Source organism: Vulpes vulpes, chromosome 6 (genome assembly GCF_048418805.1).
Source record: "Vulpes vulpes isolate BD-2025 chromosome 6, VulVul3, whole genome shotgun sequence".
In the NCBI taxonomy this organism is placed as follows: Eukaryota; Metazoa; Chordata; class Mammalia; order Carnivora; family Canidae; genus Vulpes; species Vulpes vulpes.
In genome coordinates this window covers 84,404,431-84,430,776 of record NC_132785.1, presented here as the reverse complement: position 1 = coordinate 84,430,776, position 26,346 = coordinate 84,404,431, and the positions used below count along the sequence as shown (strand labels likewise).

Genomic DNA, 26,346 nt, shown 5'->3' with positions numbered 1-26,346 from the left:
CTGTATTCTTCACTTCACATTTATCTCTTTTTCCTATTGATTTTTTAAAATGGTAATGGCTCCAGGAAAATTACAGATCTCTTTAAACAACAGGTCAGTTTAGCAAGCTCATTCGTTATTGGCTCATCTTCATTCTTGGATACTTTTACTCCTGTTAAAAGCTTCTATAACCAGGAAAGTCATCTCTGCAATGACTAAAGCAGAATTTGTAATGAATTTCTACCCAATTAAAGGATAATTCATCCAATTCTATTCCTAAAGAAAAATATATGTATGAACTGCTGATAGCAAGAATTTTAACCATATTAAGCCAATGTAAGGTGCATAATACACTTGTATACTTATACCTTAATAGAGAGTGCTGGTTTAACCACTAGAAACATGGCAAATGGAAGTTGTATGTTGGTGCTCTGCATTTCTATTCCTCTGACCAAATATAATCCTAGTCAATTAATGCCTAAGACTTCCTTCCACTCATTCATTTCAGTGGTAAGTATGGTATATAACATATAAGTTTTCTACTATCTAGGAGTTTTTAAAAAGTTTATTGAAATCTGACTTATCTACCATAAAATTCACTGATTTTAAGTGAACGATTAAATGATTTTTAGTGTATTTGCAGAATTATGGATCCACCTTTACAATCCAATGTTAGAATATTTCCATCATTCTTAAATTCCCTTTATCTCAACCATGTGCTAGACATTCATATGCATTATATTCACCACTACTCTGAAAGGTGGATTTTACTAAAGTATTTATTAAAGCTTATGATGTTTAAATCAATTTCCATAGTCACGTATCAGGCCCAGTGACTAGCAGAATCAGAACTCAAACCCAGGTCCATCTGATGTCAAAATCCAAGATTACCCCATGACACATGCCATCATACCTATTTCTCCTTATAACTCCGGCTATCTTGTACCACCACTCCTGTCAATTCCTCCAGCCTTGCACAGTAATAAATGTTTAAAAAATACTAAGTACTTACTGCTCAAAAGTAAAGTACTAAGTTTTAAATACTGCAATAATTCAAGAATTTGGGGGCTAATTCAAGATTAGCCCATGACACATGCCATCATATCTATTTCTCCTTATAACTACGGCTACCTTGTACCACCACTCCTGTCAATTTTTCCAGCCTTGCAGAGTAATAAATGTTTAAAAAATAGTAAGTACTTACTGCTCAAAAGTAAAGTACTCAGAATATAAATACTGCAATAATTCAAGAATTCGCAATAATTTAAGAATTAATTAATTATTTGTTAATTTGTTCTCACATGTGTGAGCCAGATTCAGGGTCTCTCAAAGAGGAGAGCATCTGGCTTGACAACTTTTTAAGTGCTTTTTGGAATCAAAGTTTTTATGTACATAGAAAACCCAAGTTGTAGAAAATTCCTTAGTCAATTAAATTCAATGCTAAAGAGATCACCAATTTATAAAACCACAGGAATGGTGTTAGGGGTTGATAGAAATAACTAGTCAATAAATTTAAAATCTAAGCATTTCAATTCCCTTAACAAGAACAATGGAAAAACCAATGAACAATCTGTTTATGATAACCACTCATTCAAATGCTAGTGGGTTTGTGATCTGTAGAAGTCTCTCAGTAAATCAAATCTTCATAACCAAGTTTCAGAAAAATCTCTGCAACAATTATAGAAGATATGCCCATCTGAAATGTTCCACCATTTTGTTTAATGACCATAAAATAAGAGTTGATAGATATCTTGATACTCTTTTATGATATGTGGAAGTCCATCTGAATCCATTCACTTCATATTTAAAAGAAGCAAGTAAACGTTTCTATATAGGAGGTCCAGATAAAATGAAAAGCTTCCATTATTCCATCAAATATTTGTTGACTTGATCCTTTGAACTCCCTTAAAATTGACAATATATAAACTTAGAAAAAATTTCCTAGCTCCTAGAGATCAGACCCCATAAAAAGATTTCTTTGAGTGGGACATAGCATAAAGCATAATCATTTTATCATATAATCAACAGTGGAAAAAAATCCCCTGTCTACATTGCCCTAGTCCCATGCTTAGCTCTATTCAATGGCAAGTCTACTTTCTACTCCCTAAAGATTTTCCTATTCTGGACATGCCAAATAAATGTAATCATACAATATGAGATCTTTTGCAATGGCTTTTTTAATTTCACATAATATTTTTGTGGTTCATCTATATTGCATTATGTATCAACACTTCATTACTTTTTATTGCTAAGTAGTATTCTTCTACCATTGAGCATTTAAAATATAAATTGTGAGCATAATAAAATAAAATAGAAGCTAATGTATTTGCCTTTAAAAATGACTTAGTTTCCTCTAATCTGTCTCTTTTTTTCAATGTAAATCAGAAAAAAAAAATCAACTTACAAAGAGATTATTTTGTTTTAGAATTACCAACATAATTATAAAGGGGCACAAGGGATTGTTTGCAAGTTTCTTTAATGTAAGTTATGGTGTTAATTTTTTACAAATTAAACAAATTATGAGATATCTTGTCACACTTTTCAATTTACATTTATAGAGTTGCCTGGTTGGTTCAGTGGGTGCCCTGCCTTCGTCTCAGGGCATGATCCCAGAGCCCTGGGATGGAGTCCCACACTGGGCTCCCCATGGGAAGTCTGCTACTCCCTCTGCCTGTGTATCTGTCTATCTCTGTGTCTCTCATGAATGAATAAATAAAATCTTTAAAACAAATAAATAGACATTTATTTTTTTTTAAGATTTTATTATTTACTCATGAGAATACACAGAGAGGAGACAGAAAGAGAGGCAGAGGCACAGGCAGAGGGAGAAGCAGGCTCCATGCAGGGAGCCCGATGTGGGACTCGATCTGGGGTTTCCAGGGTCATGCCCTGGGATGAAGACAGGCGCTAAACCGCTGAGCCACCCGGGCTGCCCTAAATTAGCATTTGTAAAATAATGCTTACAAAGATTGTCCCCTCACATAGCCTTCTTCAGATAGAGTGGAATTGTTTATTTTAAAGGATTTTATTTATTATTTATTTGAGAGAGAGAGAGAGAAGGAGGAGGAGCAGAGAGAGCAGACTCCTTGCCTAGCTAGCAGAGTCTGTTGTGGGGCTTGATCTTCCAAACCTGAGATCATGACCTGAGCTGAAATCAGGAACCCAACTGACTGAGCTACCCAGGTGCCCCAGAGTTTTTTACTATAATATTCTAAATGAGATATCCTTCCACTAATTTTAAAAAATATTTTTCTTATCAGAGAGAGAGAGATTGAAGAAGTTATGGAGAGGAGCAGAGAAGTGGGACAAGCAGACTCCTCACTGAGCAGGGAGCTGGATGTGGGGCTTGCTCTTAGCCCCAAGATCATGACTTGAGCTAAAGGCAGAGGCTTAACCAACTGAACCACCCACGCACTCCTCCTTCCAGTAATTTTATGAATTCTCTGATAAAACATTGTAATAAGCCCCTGTCAAAATAGAGCCCTAACTCAAGGAGAAACAGTTATTATGGGATCACAAAATGTAATTGAGGCCTTCCATTCTTTAAAAACATATCATATAATTAAACTCATACCATGTAAAACAAATAATTATGATCAGATTTCCATGAGCTTTGTTTAAAACTTAAATATATTAGTAAATTCAAATATACAAGTATTACACAAATTCTGTTTTTAATGCAAGTAGTTGAAATGCATTAAATGATTTAGGTGATTATAGACAAAACTCCATTACTTTTGCCTTATTTTTACCTACTTTAGCATAAAATTCTCTATATAACTTTAGTTCTTAATTCTCTATATCAGTTAAGCATTTGATTCATATAGTTATTCTCTCTACTCAAACCCTTGCCATTTGTGACTGTAGATGAATTAATTATCCATATAAGTGATCATTTTAGTATACTGGCTTTGATCTTTTTTGGGGGGGGGCAAAATGATGGTTTTGTTAAAGCATGGGGACAGGACCCTTGGGCAAAAGAGCTGCTAGCTTTGATCATTCTTAAACTTAAATCTGATGCTATCTCCACTCAATTTGAACTCTTCCTTGGCATGGCCCCACTATAGAATTTATCACTCAAAATATCTCTACCTGTTAAGATTGATGCTCTGAATGCCCCCTCCTCTGGCCAATCTCCATCTCTCACACTTTTCCACTTATGCTAAACTGTTCCTCATTTTTATTTTGAGAATTTATTCTTCAATTCTTCCATATTTTCTAGCACTGACTCATCTGCCAAATCTGCCTGGATTCCATAGTCAGTCATTTTATTGATATGCATATTTCCTCTAGAGCTGCCATAAAAGATATAGGATCCTAATAATTTTAATTTCAGATAACAAAGAATTTTCAAGTATAGTATATCTCATGCAATATTGAGAAATTCAAATTTAACTAGGCACCCTGCATTTTTATTTGCTAAATTTGGCAACCTTAATTGCCATCCAAGATATCTTCACTCCTTGTTTTTCCACTGTTTTCATTTTGCCAACATTGAAAACAAAGTAAACAAAACTGTATTCAGGCCTTGGTGTATAATTTGTGAGACCCAGTCTGACATAAGAATGTAAGGGCTCATAAAAAATTCTTAGGAATTTCAAGATGGTGACAGTGGAGCATTAAACCAACTGTGGGGCCCCGGCAAGGGCTGGGTTCTTTGCAATTATACAGGTCATACTCCCACGAAGTCAGCCCTGTGTATATTGTGCTATTTTTTTTTCACTCCTGGGTTGTTTGAGATTCATTCATAAAGCTTCTGATTCATTCACTCATTTATTTATATATTCAACAAATACTTATTAAATATCTATAATATGCCAGGAAATATTAGAAGAGCTTTTAGATAGAGTATTGAACAAAATCAACTTGCCCTCATGTGTGATACATATTACATGACAGGTTAATACATACTCTATATGATGTAATAAAATATAATTTAATATATATACCTTTTATTCTTCATAATTTTTAATCCCTATTTTACTTTCAGCATCAATGTTCTAATACTTCTCCATTCTCTTTTAGCATAAAAACTCACGTCCATTCTTTACACTCAACTTACATTGACTCCTGTTTACTAAAAATATCAAAGCCATCCAATGTAAAAACACTAAATTTCCTTGCTCTTCCATCAAATGTCCCCAGATCTTCATTGAATTTTTTATTCACTGCTGCCCCTAAAGGAGTGTTCCCTGTCTGTATCAAATATTACCCTTTTTTTGTTTTGTTTTGTTAAAGATTTCACTTATTTATTCATGAGAGACACACAGAGAGAGGCAGAGGCACAGGCAGAGGGAGAAACAGGATCCCCGCAAGAAGCCCAGTGTGGGACTTGATCCAGGCACCCTGGGATCACGCCCTGACTCGAAGGCAGATGCTCAACCACTGAACCACCCAGACATCCCCAAATATTACGCTTTGACTTATACCTATGATTCCATTAACACTTTTCTTTAGGAAATATTTTAACGTCTTTATCACCTCATTTTTCCCTTCTGCCTATAAATAATTACATAATATATATATCTCCTTGATTAAAAGTTTTTCCTAAATACCAACATTTCTCAGTGAATGGCTTGCTCTTGCTTAATTGACTTTCACTGATGAATTTTTTCAAGACTATTCAGACTACCTCCTTATCTATTACCCATCCTTAACTACATATAAAATTGCATTTTTCAAAATAACTTGCCCGTATCTGTACTCTTAGTGGTACAAAATGAATGCCTAATTGCCAAATTTGAAAATATTTTCTGTCTTTAACTTTCTTGAATAAGGCAACTACTGATTGAAATTATTGACTTTTTCTCCCCTGAATTTTGACTTTTTCTGTATGGAACCTTGATATTATACCTGTTGTTCTCCCAACTACCTCTTTTCCTTCTTTCTCTCTCTGCCTCTCTTTCATAATTCCCTTCCCTTAACCTATCCTTTAAGTTAGATTCTCCTGGCTCTGTGTTTAGCCCTCTATTCTTCCTCTGTAAAAGGAGATTTCTAGCAGAAACCCAGAAATATACACACTCAAATGCACACAAAACTTTGCTTATTTTAAAAGGATTCAAGAACGCCTGAAACACAGACTTTAAATCAAAAACATTCTATGAGCCCCAGGTCAAGAAACTGTACTCTGCTTTAAGTTCCTGCTCTGATTGCTCTGTCTCACCAATCATCCACATTTTTGTCCTGATAAATGAAACTCCAAAATTAACATCACTGATTCTACTTTTGATCTCAAACTCCCACATTCTCCATTGCCTGCTGGATATATACCAAGATGTGTAATCAGGTCCTCATGCTCCATACAGCCAAAAACAGTTTTATGATATGCTATCCAGAATAGGCTCTCCCGAATTCTGATTTTTTAAAAATGTGTTGATATTTTTATTGAAATGTAACATACAAAACAGTACAATTCATAAGTGTACTGTGGACAGCTTCATTGAATTTTTACAAACACACTTATTAGTACTTGTTTAAAAGCTGTTTTCTCTCCTATCAAGCCATTCCTTAGAAATTTTAAGTAAGATGGCTCAGTTAATGGCATTTTTTACCTCATAGGGAGGGTTCTGAGGACATGATCATTCAACTAGGTTCCTGTAGGATTCCTAAAGTCCACAAAAAACCAACAGGATTTTAGAGCTGAAATCCTACCTATAATAATGTAATACCCAAGTACCTTAAGCAGGTCTTACACTCTAAGCCTCCAGCTATTTAGTTTCATGTTTGTTTGTTTTTTAATTTCCATGCAGAAAAGTTCATTCCTTTTGTTGTATAGTTCTATGAGTTTGGTAAATGCACTGTCATGTAGCCATCATCATAGGGAAGTTCTAGAACAATTACATGACTCTTCCCAAATTCCCTCCTGGTAGCCCTTGGAAGTGAAACTTGAAGCCCATCCCTTAACTTCAGGTAACCACTGATCTACTCCTCATTCTATACTTTTGTTTTTTTTTTCAGAATGTCAAGTAAGTAGAATAATATACTGTGTAATCTTTTTAGTCTGGTTTCCTTTACTTAGCAGAGTGAATTTGAGATTCACTCATGTTGCATGTTATCAAAACTTCATTTGTTTTTATTGCTGAGTGGTATTTCATTGTATGGATATACCAGTTTATTTATCCATTTATCCAGCTGAGAGATTTGGGTTGGTTCAGTTTAGAGTTACTATGAATAAAACTTTCACAAAGAGTGACCTACAGGTTTTGGGGAGAATACAGGTTAACATTTCCCTTAAGCAAATAGTCAATAGTAGAATTGCTGGGTTGCAATAAATGTTTATTCAGGTATGTTTAACCTTATAAGAAACTACCAAACTGCAAACTGTTTTCTATAATGGCTGTATAATTTTATATTCCCACCAGCATTGTTTGTGAATTCCAATTGCTCTGAATCTTTGCCATTTAGTCATTTTCGTTTGTTTGCTCTTGCCATCCTAATACATGGGTATTGCTGTCTCATTGTGATTTTAGTTTGCATTTCTATAATGACTAAGGACACTAAGCATTTCAAGTGCTAATTTGGTATCTGTTTATCTCCTGGGAAAAGTGTTCAAACTGAACTTTCTTTTTGTTAAGATTTTATTTATTTATTCATAGAGACACACAGAGAGGAGGCAGAGACACAGACAGAGGGAGAAGCAGGCTCCATGCAGAGAGCCCAACGCAGGACTCCAACCCAGGTCTCCAGGATCACGTTCCAGGCTGCAGGCGGCACTAAACCGCTGCGCCACTGGGGCTGCCCAAACTGAACTTTCTAATAGTATCATGCCATTTGCTTTTCCTTCCAAAATTTGTTCCAGTTTTATTGAGATATAATTGACAGGTGACATTGTATAAGTTGAAGGTATACAATGTGATGATTTGATAATGCATATATTATAAAATAACTACCACAACACAGTTAATTAACACTGCCATTACTTCCCATAATTGGTGTATGTGTGTATGTATTGAAGATATTTAAGATCTACTCTCTTAGCAGTTTGACTCGTCTTTCTCAGTCTGCCCTTTAGAAAAACTCCACCAGTTTCTTTCAGTTCTCACTACCACAACTATAGTTTAAGTGCCATAATTGCTGTATCTCTTTTGTGGAACATGTATTTTACCTTGTATAAGTGTTATTTGTTCACACTTTTCCCTACCACTCTTACTAGATTACTAGTTTTGTCATGACTTCTAACACAGAGCTTTAAAATCTATTAGATAAATAAATTGTAACTAATATTCATGTATATTTATTGGGTTTTGTATAATAGTGTTTTTTTTTTTTTAACCTGATACAGTTGGGACAATTATAATCATGGTTAAAAAGTAGCATCCTAACTATTACAGAATCTAATACCGAAATGTGTCAGTAGGAAAAGGAATTTCGACTTGGGGCCGTAATAAGCAGCTTCTGCTTTTTTTTTTTCCCCATCAGAAGGAAATAAAGTACACGTCACTAAAGTAAAACAGTAGCAGCAGGACTCATAGTCAAATGATGCTACTATTGCTTCTCCAGATATGAACCTATGACAGCTACCTCATGAGCACAGTGGGGCTAACAGCAAAGGTGTGGCCAGTCTGTTTCATAATACAATCCAAAGAAGAATGACAAACTAAGACTAACAAAAACTAAGCCAAAAAACCCCCACAAAAACCAAACACAAAAACAAAAGTTACCCACACAATCACTCTTTCTTCTTTTAGCCCCCTTTCCAACTCAATAATCTTAACAATACATATGAATGGCCTGTAGGCAGATAAAATTATCTTTTATTTAGAAACTCAAAATTTTTACTGATATATATCATTCTAGAGTATCCCAGCTATAACTTTATAATACTACCAATTGTATCACCTGTTGCTCTATGGTTATGTGTTAGGTAGGGCTTAAAGGCTGATTAGCATATTGAGGATTTAATTTCAATGCCCTTGGAAGGTATATTGGAATATTGAGAAATTATCCCAAGAAATGAATACATACATCAAGAGAAAAATAAGGATTTTTTTTACTTTTGTGTAAATTTGTTAATTTTTCCCAAGAGACACAATAGTTCTCAAATATTAGAAGCACAATGGAGACAGATTTCTTTACCAAACATTTTGTTTTTAATACTACTTAACCAGTGTTTTTCCTCAAGTTAGAGGTCAATGACATCCTGAATTCTATTAAAATTATCCCACAATATTAACTACCATAGATATATTTCACTTGTGGCATTATGGCATTATTGGGCATCATGACATAAAAAATATCTACTGACACATACTTAATCCAACTTTTGAGAACAGTATAAAATTGTCCTATTTCTCTATCTGGGAACAGGAAATGTACATAGGAAACAGTAAGAAACAAAAGAAAGCATCCATAGAAAAAATAGGAAATGAGTATGTTAGGAGGGCAAAAGGAGGGGATATAATCATTAGCTACAATTGCTTTAGAAAGAAGAAGGGATTTTAGAGTTTGTGAGAATTTATAATATCAAAAACAGTAGTGGGTAAAGGCACCCAGGTAAAGTTGAGGCACAGAAGGACCAATACATAGCACATGCTCAGAGATCAATAAGTCAGATAAGAAAGAGATACAGTTTAGGTCTGATTAGAGACAGTCAACTGGAAGGGGAAAGAGAGAGAAAAATGAATGAAAAAATGGCCAAAGCTAGAAAAAAATAAAAGAAGAAACAGAAAAAAGAAAAGTACTAAATAATACAAACACATATAACTTAAGTAAGAGTAAAGAGATAGTTTGATGATCTTTTTCACTGTTGAAAGAAAGTTCATGAATGGGATTATATAAAGAATAAAAATGCACATGTCAATATACAATTCTAGTTTTATTTCTATATAACCTGAAATTATTCTGGAAATGTTCATGAGAAATTCCCTAAAGATGAACAAAAAAGTCTCTTGCCCAATTTTTATGTTTTAGAGGCTTCTATCATGGTACTGTTGCCTTAAAATTGTCACTCAGAATAATATTAGTTTTTCTGTGTGACTAGGAAAGAGGCTTTGTAAATGTCTACTATATAATTTTATCCAACAGGAAAATGTAGGATTTGCTGCTATGGACATTATCAGACTGGAGTGACCTTTTTTTTTAACCTCCCATTCCCTAAATGGATTATCTTTTGTTCAGCATGTACAGGATTTAAATTATCTGATTCTGCATTCATCTGACTGCCGGGTGATAGATAGTTCTCAGAATGTCTGACAGTATTTCTTGTAAGCATCAGACATGATAGAGAGAAGGGTACTGATGGAGCAAAAGGCTTTGAAATGTCATTTTGGATCAGTGCACAGCATGATTCAAGATTGCATAAAAGAGGAGTCTGAGGAGCTATTAAAAAACTTGTGTGTCGATATTTTGAAGTACAATGTGAATCCAAACTGGTCACTCCTTTCTTTTAATCTAATTAATGTATTTATCTCATCTTCTCCCATGAGATATTTTATATTATCTGAAAACTAGAATTAACCAGGATTAATAATTTAATTCATTATTTGGGGCAAAAGTCAACATGTAGATCAATTGCCTCATTTTGATGATTAATAGACATTTCCTATACTGTTACAAGGGCCAGGCAAATCAGATATCTGTCTTAAAGTTACAAACACACATACCATCACAAATATAGCTCTAAACAATGAACTTAATTTGACATGTCAAACAGAAAATGGAATCACAAAAACTCACGGTTGATATACTGAGAAGATTTTGCATGATTCCAGATTTGTGAAATCACATAGGATTCATACATATATATGAAAATCTGTCTTCTATTGAGAGTATTGAATGAAATCCTTTTGTTAGTAATACATTTACCCATTTATCTTTGCAATTCCTATTCTCTTCTTTAAAGGGAATTGATGTGTTTAACAGATGTCAGTAACTACTATATCTTCTTTGTAAATGATATCTTTCAGCATTAGAAAGTACCCTTTATGTGATCTTTAATACTTTTTAGTTTGGATGCTACTTTGACATTAGGACTGTAACCTTTTTCTTTTGGTTAATAAACTAAAATATTGCTTTTGTCCATCCTTCAGTTTAGCCTTCCTGTATCCTATTTTAGGTGTATTTTTAATACCATATGCAATTAAGACTTTTAATCCTGTCATATCATTTTGTTATACTATGATATATAATTGCTATTTCTTCTTTTTATGATATATTTCCTTTGTCTTTCATTTTTAGCTCTTTTCATAATTAAAAAACATTTATATTTTTGTATTCTATATCTGTTTATGCCGATGGCCCTCTATTTGGTTATTTATCCTTTTACTCTCTGTTATTTTAATGGTATCCTTTATCTTTCACTTATTACCTGACTAACAATACATGAGCTTATTCTTTTTTCTCTTTTCCTTTCCTTTCTCTTCCCATTTTTTTAGTTGTGGTATTTCTACTGCTTTATAACATGCCTTGCCACTTCCCGTGGTCATCAGCACCCTATGTTCTTGTTTCCCTCCCTGCTATCATTAAGATTGTTCTGCTGCAGCACACCTCAACTCCATTGCCCCTCTTTCTCTTCACTGAAATCATTTGGTTTATCATATTGCTACAAACTTAGTAGTTAACAACACAAGTTTATTCTCTTACAGTTCTAGAGATGAGAACTCTATAATTGGTCTCATAGCTCTGAAATCAAGGTGTTAGCAGAGCTGATTCCTGCTGGAGGTTCCAGGGAAAAATCCATTCTTTGCCTATTCCAGCTTCCAGAGACTGGTATTTCCTGGGCTGCTAGCTGTATTACTCCAACCTCTGCATCTTCACATTGTTTTCTCCTTGCTCTGATCTTCTGACTCTCATAAGGAATTCAGTGATTACATCAGGCACATTTGGGTAATCCAAGATAATCCCTCCATCTCATTTGTGCAAAATCTTTTTTTTTTTTTTTAGTTCAATCATATGTGCAAAATTCCTTTTGCCATATAAAGTAACATTCATAGGTTCCAGGGATTAGGACATGGACACCTGGGGCAGGGGTGTTATCCAGCCTACCACACTTGTAAAGTTTACATTCCAACTGTAAAGATAACTTTTTCTTTATCTATTTTGTGTCTCCACTAAAGTAATTGGATTTGGCTGTGAAACAACAAGCAACCATGCTGTTAAGTCTCACTTTCAATATAAGCTTACAAACCTCAAGTGGGCCCTAGAGACCAACCAAAATCCTAATAATATCTCTACTTAATTCACTTCTCCACTCCAAAAGGTGACAAATTCAATAATAATCTTTTAAAGCTTCTACTAATCCTTTCTATTTCTTACCCTCAACAATGCCCTAAGCACTTGTTTCATCAGAAAAAAAAATAATAACCTATCAAAAGAAAACATCCACATTCTCCCACTGCCAAACCTACTGTCATGTGTTCCATATTACTCTGCATTCCCTTCTGGTACAATGGATTCCATTAAGATCTTCCGATTTGTGCACTCATCTTACCTATCTAAAAATTCTTACTTGAGGACAGCTCTGGTGGCTCAGCGGTTTAGTGACGCCTTCAGCCCAGGGTGTGATCCTGGAGACCCAGGATCGATTCCTAAGTCGGGTTCCCTGCATGGAGCCTGTGTCTCTGTCTCTCTCTCTGTGTCTCTCATGAATAAATAAATAAAATCTTTAAAATAAAATAAAAATAAAAATTCTTACTTGAATTCAAATTATTTACCCTGATCTATCAGAAAATAAATGCCCAGATTCTTGCCTACCTGTCTAACATCATCTGCCTCATTTCCTCCTTTTCCACTTTCTTCTAGTCACATAAATATCCTGGCATACAATAAAATTGTTAATGGTAAACATAAAAAAGTCTAGTCTCGGGACTCAAGTGGCTTGGTGGTTGAGCGTCTGCCTTCGACTCAGGTCGTGGTCCCAGGTCCTGGAATTGGGGCTCCCTGCGGGAAGCCTGCTTCTTCCTCTGCCTGTACCTCTGTTTCTCTCTCTGTGTCTCTTATGAATAAATGAAATCTTAAAAAAAAAAGTCTAGTCTCCAATAGCTGCTTGTGAATTTTGATATTAATCTACTTATTCAATCTTACTACATTGTACAAATTTTATAGCTTCATTTATTTTTATCTACCTTAAATTAAAAAAAAATAGAGGTATAATAAAGTCTTCCACAATTATTATTTTTGTGTATTAATCCTATGATATTTTGCTTTATATCAGGACAAATTGATTGATGCTTGATTATTCAGGACAAAAGGATCATGATTATTCTAACTTTGTGTGACACCTATAATGATGTAAATGAAGTCTTTTATCATATTTAATTTCTTTCACTTGAAAAGTCTTGATTATTTAATTCCTGAGTCCTTTTATATTTGGTTCTGCTTTTATATTTACTTAATTTTTAAATCAATTTTTAGTGTTTAATCTTTGTGTACCATTTGTGTTTTATATGGATTTCTCAAAGTTACTATGAGATTAAAGCTTGTTATTTTAACTTATATATTATTTAACTTTTAAAAAAGAATTTAAAATTCATTTACATTTTGATAATTTTTATCTTCAATCTTTTCTCAATTCATTTATTTTATGATCTTGGTGTCTTGTGTTTGTCTACTGTTCTTTAATCTTTTTCTCTTATTCTGTAGGCCAAGTTTGTTACCCTATTCTATAATGTGGGAGTCTCCCAATCAGATGTGGGTCCACCAAATGTGGGGCAATCTGATTGTGTGGAGGTCAGCAACATAGGCAGTGAAAGAATTCATTCAAGACAGAAAAAAAAAGGAGATAGAAGTTTATTGAAAGGGGCATCTGAGTGGCTCAGTCAGTTAAACATCTGCCTTCAGCTCAGGTCATGATCCCAGGGTCCTAGGGATCTTGCCCTGCATCAGACTCCTTGCTTAGTGGGGAGTCTGCTTCTTCCTCTCCCTCTCTCTCGCCTGTTTTTCTCCCTCCTTGTGCTCTCTCTTCCTCTCTGTCAAATAAATAAATAAAATCTTAAATTAAAAAAAAAAGGAAAGAAGTTTATTGAGTATACTGCAAGGGAGCAGTGAGCAGGACAGCAATGAAAAGATTGCCAAGAGGCAGGTGGAGTTAAGGTGGAAAGTGAGGAGGTATGGGAACACTGGAACTTTCCTTTTATGGTACCTGTGTCTGGGTGTAACTAATTGGTCAGTTAGGACTTATGGATATTTTGAGGTGGGTCACCTAACAGGCTTGTTTGTATCCAGCCAGGACCCCTTCTACCTTACTCAGGCCTCTGTTGTTCATACTGATTTCATAAAAGTGGCATCTACATATAAGGCCATGTACAGATTATCACTTACTATAACTTCATCTTCATTTCCTCATTGCTCATTTTTATGTTATTTTTGCATTTTTATTGCTTATATATACTATTGTAGAAGGGAGGTGTCCTGTTTCTAATTTAGGAGATTCATAAAATATTATTTAGCCAATTTTTCTTCAAAACATCACATATCATATTTTTCAAAATGCCAAAATATTAAAAACTTCATCTTTGTAGTTCCCTCCATGTGGTTAAGCAAAATTCCTATTCTTCTACCTTAAGATCCAACAGCAAAATTCCCATTCTTCTATTTTAAAATCAAGCTCTCATTCAACTTGAATATGTTTTCAAGTAATTTTCTTTAAGGATTTTATTTATTTATTCATGAGAAACACAGAGAGAGGCAGAGACACAGGCAGAGGGAGAAGCAGGCTTCCTGAAGGGAGCCTGCTGTAGGGCTTGATCGCAGAACTCTGGGATCACGCCCTGAGCCAAAGGCAGATGCTCAACTGCTGAGCCACCCAGGCATCCCAATCTTCAAGTAATTTTTTACAGAGCCAGTATACTTTATGTGTTTTTGCATTTCTGAGAACGATGCTTGCATTCAAGTTTTCTGCATAAAATAATTTTAGGACAAAATTATATATGTGTTATATTATATTCTGGTCATTAGCTTTAAAGAGAGGATGTGTGAGCTTTTCCATGTTCATGTGATCCAAGGGTCAGACTACAGGTCTCCTTGTGATGTGGTAGCTCCAGAGCAATGTAGGAATTGCCTCTCCCAAAGTCACGGCAGGACTGGAACTTCTAAGGAAACTTTAGAAAGTTTCTTCCCCTCTTTGAAAGGGGTGCAGCTGAAACTGTAACCAAAAGAAGCATTATGCTTCCAGAAAAATCTCAATGAAAAGTATTGCAAACAATTGTTGTAGCTGTTGGATCAAGCCCTAAAAGAAAGGGTAGAGAGATCTAACCAGTTAAGGTGAAAGTTGGAAATAAAGTTCTTCTCTCAGAATTTGGAGGCACCAAAGTAGTTCTAGATGAGATGGATTATTTCTTATTTATAGATGATGACAGGAAAGTATCTAGACAGAAAATTATTGAAATGTCATGAACTGAAGCTGCCTGTTCCAGTGAAGTTGTGAAATCTTTCAGGTAAATAATTTTCATACCTCTCTTTTATACATAAAAAAATAAAAATAGAGGATGTGCATCAATCTAACTTCTGTCCTCAGTAATGTTTGTTTTCACTCTACAGCCAATGGATTTTATTCTCCACCCTTATAATCCAAATATTTGTCAGACATAACTAATTTGTTGCTCTTTTCATTGATTTTTGCCTAGAGCAAGGTAAACTCTTCAACCTGGATGGTCAGATGTTTTTTTCAGCTTATGACTACTTTCTTCAGTATTGGGTATTATCATTTCCTCTGTTCAATTTTATTGTTCTCAATACACAGTTATTTTTAAAAATGAATCAAGAAGCTTTTCCTTCCATAATGATCATACTCGTCATAGTTTTTTTTTTTCTCTTCCACCTTTTCTACTGCATTTAAGAGTGTCTCTTAAGTTTGATCTTTGCAACTCTGATGTTTCATAGTAGCAATTCTCTCCTTAAGGTCATCATTTTGGATTTTCACTTTGGTGCTACCTTATTATTTTTTAAACCTTTCTTGGGTCATACACTTCCCAATTTAATCTCATGATACTTTTATTTTTGAATTTTTTTCTTGTTGTATTTTTTCCTATTTCATAACTGGAATGGCTTGTATACAGTGGATAATAGTGTGTTTTCTGAGATTTTCAAGTTTCTTCAAGAAATATTGAAAATAGGGCAGCCCGGGTGACTCAGCGGTTTGGGGACTGCCTTTAGCCTAGGGTGTGATCCTGGGGTCCCAAGATCAAGTCCCACGTGGGGCTCCCTGCATGGAGCCTGCTTCTCCCTCTGCCGTATCTCTGCCTCTCTCTTTCTCTGTGTCTTTCATGAATAAATAAAATCTTTTTAAAAATATTGAAAATATGTCTTCATTTTTCATAAACATGATTTTCCCTTCTTCTGGTTCAGCACTATTTTATTTTAGCTATAAACTATGTGTGTAAGTCTATAGACACATATATACACACATACACATATATATCCTCCTCCTACTCTTGCTCCTTCTCTTTCTCACCTTCCCTCTTAACTTATTCTCGAGGGAGTTTGATCTACTTATACAAGCTCGAGCCTGAGTCCAAGTATACCCGACGCAGCGGAGCAGGGACTTGGACCCCAAGACTAAGAGGCTTAGCAACTTTATAGGGGCCAGTGGCCAATGGGATATGCAGAAGGTTGCACGGTCCACTGAGCCGGATTTCCAATTAGGCTGTGCCCTGGGCTTGACTAGGGCGGGGCAGTGCCGTAAGTAATAAGTAGGTCAGCACAAGGCGGGTGCAGCACAAAATAGAGTCAGTCCTGCTCTGTTTGTCCAGGGGTAGGGGGTTTTGTTAAATTTCCTGGGCCCCACACTTATATTCTGTGTTTAAGCACAAGCAGGATGTGTGGTTAGTCTTTATCCTATTTAGCTGTCCATTTGGGTGCTGACCAGCTTTCAGTTTAATACTGGCTTTTTGATAATCATCTGGTTCTTTTGTGTTGAGTGTATAAGTAACTTCTCCTATCACACTTAGATACTTTGAGCTGAGTATGTGAAAACATACAATGTTTAGAATGCTTTGCTGCTGTGGTTCAATATGTTCCACTACCAGGGATTGCTTGGGAGAATTTAACCTCTCATAAAGAAGACCGATCCTGACATCTCTTCTCTACCTAAGGCTCTCTTGTATCCCTGATGTTATCAAATCTGAAGGGCTACAAAAAAAAAAAAAAAAAAAAAAAAAAAAGCACTGACTGGGGAAATGTGAAAGCAGTATGCAGGTTCAATAAAAATGCAGAAATAGCACAGTAAAAGTATGGCTGTCCAAATTTATACTTGGTGCAGCTTGAGGTAAACACTAAGCTCAGGTAGTTCCAACAAAATGGGCACTTTAAAAAAACTAATCTTGAATTCCTGTAGAAATTTTCTTTATTCGGTTATTTTGTAAATCTGAACTGGATTTTATGAAACATTTGTGTTATTCTGGGTTCAGCTAAACGTTGTTTTTTCACTGTTCCACCAGACCCATTAGGGAGTAGTCATCATATCATCAGCATATAAGTATGTAGGGATCACATGAAGACCATGCCCATTCTGAAATTCCAGAAACCATAACTTAGCATCACATTAATATAGAGATGAAAAAAAAATACTATGCTAGCCACCATTTATTTGGTTCTTACTATGTGACAATTCACTCATTCATTTCTTAATAGTTTACTGAGAAACTATTTTATGCCAGACATTTTTTGTGCTAGGGATATAATGCTGATAAAAAATTAGAATTCTTTAGGGGCACCTGAGTGGCTCAGTTCCTTAAGTGTCTGCCTTCAGCTCAGGTCATGATCCCAGGGTCCTGTGATTGAGCCTCACATTGGGCTCCCTGCTTAGCCGGGAGCCTGCTTCTCTCCCTCTCTCTGCCTGCCGCTCTCTCTACTAGTGCTCACTCTCTGCGTGTGTGTCAAATAAATAAATAAAATCTTTAAAAGAAATACAATTCTTACTGAGTTTATGGTGTAATAGAGACAGTCATTCACCAAATAATCATACTAATGAATATTTAGTAAAATAAATACTTTGAATATTTCATAAAGTGCCAAGGCAGAGGATGTGGTGGAAGGTAGGGTCAGAAAATATATATTCCTAAGGAAATTTCTCTTTGATCTGAAATTTGAAGGAAGAGAGAGATTACATGGGTGAATAATACAGAGGAGAAATACAAGAGGGAGTTGAATGTGCAAAGGCCCTTTCAGTGCAAAGCATTGTTCTAAGCACTTACTTGCACAGCTTTTTTAAAGCTCATTTTCAGTATAGTAAAGTCATATTTTTCTTTTCTAGTATAGTCATTTAGGGAGAAATTGGGAGTGACTGTGTTATTGGCTGCTAAATGAACACACACTTTCAAGTCAGGTTTCTAATTTTAATATAATTCTACATAATATAACATGTCTTAAATACAGTCGAATGTCAATATCAGATAAACACTGCATATGCATCTGTAATCCTGAGTAGTGTTTTGCTTCTTAGAGCAAGCACATATAGGTGTAATAGTTTTTATATCATTTTTAAAGGTTTTATTTATTTATTCATAGAGACACAGAGAGAGAGAGAGAGAGAGAGAGAGAGAGAGAGACAGGCAGAGGGAGAAGTGTGCTCCACTCAGGGAGCCTGACGTGGGACTTGATCCTGGGTCTCCAGGATCATGCCCTGGGCTGAAGGCAGCGCTAAACCGCTGCGCCACTGGGGTTGCCCTAGTTTTTATATCATAAGGCAATTTCAATTCTTCTGTTATTTAAGTTCTTTGGATGGTAGAAAACAAACTGATATTAGGGAAACCTTATTTGCAAAAGTAACTTAGTTTTAAGAAAATCTTTACCCCAGGCTTTCAGCCTAAAACTAATATAGACAAACCCAAGTCAAAAAGATGCTTAATTCAACCAAACCTAGATAAATGTACATTCTAATTCTATAAAGCCAATCAACTTGATGATATATAATCCAATCCCCAGAGAAACTGGTTCATACCTTTCACATTTTAGTTTTTCAAGTAATGTAGAATTTCAGTAATTAAAGTTCATATGCCACACTCAGGTTAACCTTTGCAAACACTGATGTATTCAGGGAAGCTAGGATTGATAATACCCAAACAAAATTAAATGAATTTTCATTGAATTAAATTTTTTATGTTTTGAAGAGAGAATTAGTGAATTTAAAGTGAGTCTTCAACATAGACAATAAGATTTAATGATGCAGAACCCAAAACATAATTACTCTGAGATACAGAGTAATAATGGATGTTCAACTATACAAATTCCTTTAAAAAAGAGAGAGCAAAAAAGTTGCACAAAATAAAATCTCATATATTTATCATATGTTCCTGCTCTTGGCCATAGCTTCTCTTATTTTATAAGGCTTTAGTTGTGTGCATATGTATGTGGGGGGACTTGTGGGGTGAGGAGTCAGCTACCCTGACAGTGGTTGTGACTACATTCTTTGTGGACACAGCTGTTTTCAGTACTCAACTCCGACCCTCAACTACGTTGGGACTTGATGGCCAAGTCTAATCAGAGCTGTGGAACAGAAGCATAAAATCAACTTCTGAAGTCCAGAAATCTGATTTAAGTTCCACTTCATGATGTATTTCTAGTGGAATGAGTTATGAAAAATCACTGTCTTCTCCGGATCTCAGTATCTCCTCTGTAAACTGAGGATAAAATTGGTGTCTGCTCAACCTTTTTTATACAAATTTCATGAGAATCACATGAGATCACTGATTTGAAAGTACTTGGTTGATGGCCATATGTCACACAATTATTTGTTTATTCATTAAATATGTACGGTTGCCTCAACTGTACCTTTGACTCCTTGATGCTCTGGAAGGTTTACAAACATTGTGAGAAATGAAGAAACATGGTAACCAGACTGAGAAATGTTTTCCAGGCACACATCTATAAATTCAATAATCTTTCTAATTTCTAGACTTATTCAGACTTATTTAGCACACATTTTATGTGGTAATATCTTAACTTCTTTTAAGATTTTATTTATTTCTTGGACAGAGGGAGAGAGAGTACAAGCAGGGGGAGAAGCAGGCACAGGGAGATGGAGAAATAGGCTTCACATGGGGAAGCCCCATACAGGGTTGGATCCCAGGACCATGACCTGAGCTGAAGGCAGATGCTTAACCAAATGAGCCACCCAGGTGCCCCTATGTGATAACATCTTAACTTCAAAACAATACTGTAAACCTCCTCAGAATCCTCTTATCTGTTTAAAAATTTTCTATTCAAGACTACATATATAAAGTGCTTAATGCCATCCTATTGATGGAATCATTTAAATATGCATTATCTGATATTCATAATTAAAGTTTTCTGAATCTAACAGATAATATATCAGGAATGCATTTCTCTACACTTGGAAAACTGTATGTTTGTAAGGGATTTATTCATTTCTTTTTTTTTTTTTTTTTTAATTTTTTTTTTTTTTTTATTTATTTATGATAGTCACAGAGAGAGAGAGAGAGAGGCAGAGACACAGGCAGAGAGAGAAGCAGGCTCCATGCACCGGGAGCCCGACGTGGGATTCGATCCCGAGTCTCCAGGATCGCGCCCTGGGCCAAAGGCAGGCGCCAAACCGCTGCGCCACCCAGGGATCCCCATTTCTTTTTTTTTTAATTAATTTTTATTGGTGTTCAATTTACCAACATACAGAAAAACACCCAGTGCTCATCCCGTCAAGTGTCCACCTCAGTGCCCGTCACCCATTCCCCTCCAACACCCGCCCTCCTCCCCTTCCACCACCCCTAGTTCGTTTCCCTGAGTTAGGAGTCTTTATGTTCTGTCTCCTTTCCTGATATTTCCCAACATTTCTTTTCCCTTCCTTTATATTCCCTTTCACTATTATTTATATTCCCCAAATGAGATTTATTCATTTCTTAATTCAGTATATCATCTATTGACCACAGACACTTTAATTACCCATAGAAGTTCACTCTGGTCCAAACCATCCATCATCTCTTAGCTTGATTACTGCAATTACCTCTTAGTCTCCCTGTCTCCTTTGTCCCTTTCAGTCTACCATTAACATGGCAGTCATAGTGATATTTTATTTTATTTTTCATAGTGCTATTTTAAACACAAAAGTCAGACTATATCACTTTTATTTTCAGAACTTTGCAATGTCCTCTCTTTTATCACCTTGCTGACTTTCTCCAGTCATGCCAGAATTCTCATTTTTCCTGGAAGATGCCAGTTATGATTTTGCTGTAAGGCTTTTGTGTTGCCTATTTCTGAATGTTAACACTCTTCTCCTAGATAACTATTTTGTTGACTCTTTTCTCACTTCAAATCTTTGCTTAAATGGGGCTATCCTGACAATATTAATATTGGAACATAATCCCTCCCAAAAGCCTAATAGCTCCCATCCTTTACTCACATTCTTTTTTTCCATAACATTTATTATCTTCTGATATACATATTATTACATTATGGCCATTTTTTGTCTGTCTCCCACTAGTAGGATAAGAGCTTCAGAATGGAAGAGATGTTTGCTTTGTTTACTGATTTTTCCCAAACACCTAGAACTGTGCCTGGCATAGAACAGCCATTCATTATGTTCCCTGACCTTAAGATAAGTTCTGCTTAAGAAAGGCAAGCAGTAAGGGTCAGTTAAAAGTAAACACTCTTCATTTCTGCCATTGTCTATTTTGTGCTTTTACTGAAAAAATATTTTAACTAGATACAACATTCTATTCTGATGAGTGTTTATTATCTATACTTTGATATTACAAATATTTTGATATTCTATTTCCTCTCACTTAATTTTGCTGTTGAGAAGTCTGCATTCAGATTGTCATTGCATTGTAGGTCTTTTTCCTCTAGTTACTCTTCAGATCTCTTCATCTTTGATGTTTTGCAGTTTCCCTAAAAGGTACCTATGTGTGCATTTATTTCCATGTGTCTACTTTGGAGTTTGCTTTAATTCCTGCATCAAATGCTGTTGTCTTTTCTATACTACCTATTCTACTTTTAAAACTTCTCCTAGATATCTGATGGGCTTTCACATTCTATCTTCCATGTCTTTGACTTTTTTTTTTTCATTTTTCCATCCGTTTAAGTCTACCTCTATGCATCTGCCCATTCCATTCTCTTGTCCTTAATGGCTTTACTGCCCTCGTTTATCAAGTGATCTCATACTTAAAAAGAGGTAGCTAAAATGTCTTTATTAGGACATTCTCTTATCAATGCAAGTTTGACCTTAATATCTTTAATGCAAACTACTTACCTGTGTGCTCCTGCACACATTTAAGTTAGGTATTATTTAAAAGAAGATTCTCAGATTTATACTACCATTCATGAACTTCTACTTCAGTTGTATTTAGTATGCTGTTAAACTCACTGGTTGTGGTTTTATTTTATTTTGAAGATTTTATTTATTAATTTGGAAAAGAGCACAAGAGAGGAGAGGAGCAGAGGGACAAGCAGATTCACTGCTGAGTGGGGAGCCTGATGAACAGTGGATCCCAGAACCCTGAGATCCTGACCTGAGTTGAAATAAGATGCTTAACTGACTGAGCCACCCATGCACCCCTTATTTTTTTCTTTTTTTTAGTAACTACTTTTTACTTCTAGGAGAATATTTGGTTGTGTTTCAAATATTACTATTTTTATCATGGTATCTTTTTATTACTTCAACTGGTATTTTTAATAACTTAAAATACATTTATTTCATTGCTCTTAGAGGGGTCTAATTCTGCTTTGCTATAGCTGCCCCATGCTGATTCTTGATTACTGACTTTTATGTTCCTTAATTGTGGGTTGTTCCTTAAATTTGAATTGTGGATTTATCTTTGATCTGTGGGAAGCCCATTCTGCTTGATTGAGAGCATGTCCTACCCAGGTGCTCAATGTTTGCTTCTGTCAGACTTTGGAGTGTTTTATTGGCCTGGGACCAATTTTGTATAAATTTCTGAGCATGGGGGATGCTGAACAATGTGTATAATGTAGATTTCACCCCAAACTTGCAACAGGTTAGGCCTATGGTTTTAAATAATTAGTGATGACTTTTTTTTATCTGTGATCTAGAAAACAGACAAGTGTTGTTTTTGTCTCTCTGTGCCAGAAGAACTTTTTGCCATATTTGTAGCCACTCAAAGATGGTGACTAACTAAAGACCTCATTCTAACAACCTCCCAAAGCTACAGCTTCATTTTGTCTTTCTAGGAATTGAGATCTAGGCCTCAGTGTTGTAGATTAAGAATCTGAACTCCAGCACATTTTCTCTCCAGTGGAGGTGCAAAGACCTTGATACTCCTGCTCTCTTTCATAAGCCTATTCCCATTTTGGACTGTGTATATACTACTTCCCTTCCTGTGAACTCATCTATTTATTTAAAATGTTGCATTTTCCAATATTTTATTTATTTCTTTTGTATTTGTATAGCCTTTCCCCCCACGTTCATGAGATTCCACTTTGTCAGAAATTGAAATCCTGAATATGTGTTTCAGCAAGGTATAAAGTTTTCATACAGTCATATATATAGGAAAATCTGTACAAAGAAATTCAGTCTTCTAGGAGTTCCATTTGATTAAGAGGTGACACAGCTAAATAAACAACTGCAAATAAATGTGGCAAGCATAGAGGAGCACTGTTAAATATAGGGAGGGCAATGTCTATCAGTGAAGGCTTTATGGCAGAGTTAACTCCAGCCAGGAAAAGAAAAAGGATGGATACTTCAGACCAAGGTGAATGAAAATATTCAAAGAAATGTAATTAATGGTGGCTGAAACACAGTGTAAATCTGGAAGAGTAATTGAAGGTAAAGCTAAAAAGGATATTTAAAGCTAAGATCATGAAGAGATTTCTGCTATGCTGATGAGTTTAAATTGTAATATTTCAATCAGGTTACTGACACCAACAGATGTACATAGTATTAAGTGTATTATAACAACAATCTGTGTGAAAGGTGGATTAAGAATGAAGGGATTAGGGGGCCATTGTGGTAAAATAGGCCCTAAAATTATGAGGGCCTAACCTAAAACACTGAGAATATGAGTGGAAGAGAATGGATATACTTAAGTGATAATCAAGGGTGATATAATCACCTGAACAAAACTGAAAAAACACTTTCAGATTTTTGGTTTGAGCATCTGAGTGGTTATGTTATTCACCAAGATAGAAACTGTAGTAGTCATATATTTGGTGATACAATAACATGCTCATCTTCAGAAAAGTTAAATGTGAAATGCATATGAGACATTTAGACAAAGATACCCTCCCCTCAACACACAAATAAAGCCAAATACTCAAACATACTTCTTTCACTGGACATACAAGCTTGGAATCCTGCCACTTAAATGCCACAACAGATAATTCCATTTTGCATGGTACCCTGGGAAATTTAGGCCTTCCACCAGGGTTATTTCCTAGGTTTTCAGCTCAAAAGATATTTGGAAAATGTCTAAGCAAAGTTAAGAGACAGGGTTACCTTCCACAGAATAAATTTGAGTCTGAGTGTGGTCCATGAATTTGCATTTTCTAACACCTAGCTTAGCTGATTATTATGCAGTCACTCCACTGAATGTCCATTGAAAAACACTGGCCAGGATCCTTCTATTCTCAAAATGAGAACTATAACCTCAATTCCTTGGTATATTCCTTAATTTGAATGCCAATCAATGTTGTAATAGCCATAGAAAGTCAATGCTTTTGCTGTTGATATGATCTTTTGACAGGAATTTACATAGAAATTGTATTACAAGATTTGACTAAGCAGTGAATACATAGCCAAAGCCGATGTGTCAGACATCAAGCTTCATACAACCTATACAACTGATCCAAATAAATAACCTAGTTTAAATTACTGGTGTCATATATCGACCTGTCATATCACCAATAAAGCATCAACTGCTGGTCATTTTCTTGGTTACAGTCTGGGTATTGGATAGTGGAACCTGTCAAATGTGCAGCAGTGAGAGAAAAGAGAATTTTCTCTGAAAGAAATGATAGGTATAAAAAGCTATCTTTTTTCAACAAATGGTGTCAGAAAAATGGAATATCCACATGCCAAAAAAAAAAAAGTGAATCTAGAAACAGACCTTCCATCTTTCACAAAAATTAACTCAAGAGAGATCATAGGCCTAAATGTAAAATGCAAAAACTACAAAATTTCTAAAAGATAACACAGGAGAAATCTAGGCAACCTTGAGTTTGGTAATGGTTTAGACACAATACCAAAAGGAAGATCCATGAAAGAAAAAAAGGATAAATTGGACTTGACTAAAATCAAAAACTTTTCTGTGAAAGACACAAAGATAATTCATAAAGAAAATATTTACAAAACACCCATCCGATAAAGGACTAATATCCAAAATATATAAATAACCCTTAAACTCAACAATAAGAAAACAATTTAAAAATAATCAAAAGATATGAAAGACATCTTACCAAAGAAGACACAAGACACAAATAAAATACAAAGAGATGCTAAACATGATATATCACTATGGAAATGCAAATTAAAACAATTATGAGATAAAAACACATACCTCTGAGAATGGCTAAAATCTATAACATTGACAACATCAAATGTTGCAAGGATATAGAGCCATAGAAACTTCCATTCATTGCTGGTGGGAATACAAACCATATAGCCACTTCGGAAGATAGTTTGGCCATTTCTTACAAAGCTAAACATACTGTTATCACATGTTCCTTCGCACTTACCCAAACGAGTTGAAAATTTACAAAAATTTGCACATGAATGTTTATACATTCTAAACAAAAATCTGCGCGTGAATGTTTATAGCAGCTTTATTCATAATTGCTAAACTTGGAAGAAACCAAGATGTCCTTTGATATGTAAATGGATAAACAAACTGTGGTACATCCATAGGATGGAATATTCTTTAGTACTGAAAAGAAGTAAAATATAAAGACATGGAAGAACCCTAGAAGCCTATTGGAAAGAGCTACATACTGTATTATTTTAATCCTTTGAATAATACATTCTGGAAAAGGTAAAATTATGGGGACAGTGGTTGGAGGGAAGGAAGGATTTTAGGGCAGTAGAACTATACGATGCTATGATGCTAGATAGAGGTCATTATACATTTTTAAACACTCATAAAGTATACCAAAATGGGGCAGCCCAGGTGGCTCAGCGGTTTAGTGCCACTTTCAGTCCAGGGCCTGATCCTGGAGACCCCAGATCGAGTCCCACGTTGGGCTCCCTGCATGGAGCCTGCTTCTCCCTCTGCCTGTGTCTCTGCCTCTCTCTCTCTCTCTGTCTCTCATGAATAAATAAATAAAATCTTTATTTAAAACAATAAAAATAGAATAAAGTATACAAAAATGGACCCTAATATAAACTATGGATTTTATGTGCCATATTATATGTTGGCAAATTGAATTTAAACAAAATAAAATAAAAAATAAAAATTATTGATTTTAGTTTAATATAATGTATTGATATTGGTTCATCAACTGTAACAAATATACCATTTTATTACAAAATAA

General features: G+C 35.2%; 1 pseudogene; it reads left to right on the top strand.

Moving 5' to 3' along the window:
* Nucleotides 1–873: 873 nt before the first annotated feature.
* On the top strand, nucleotides 874–15,340 carry LOC112921317 (10 kDa heat shock protein, mitochondrial pseudogene; annotated as a pseudogene).
* Nucleotides 15,341–26,346: the final 11,006 nt, after the last annotated feature.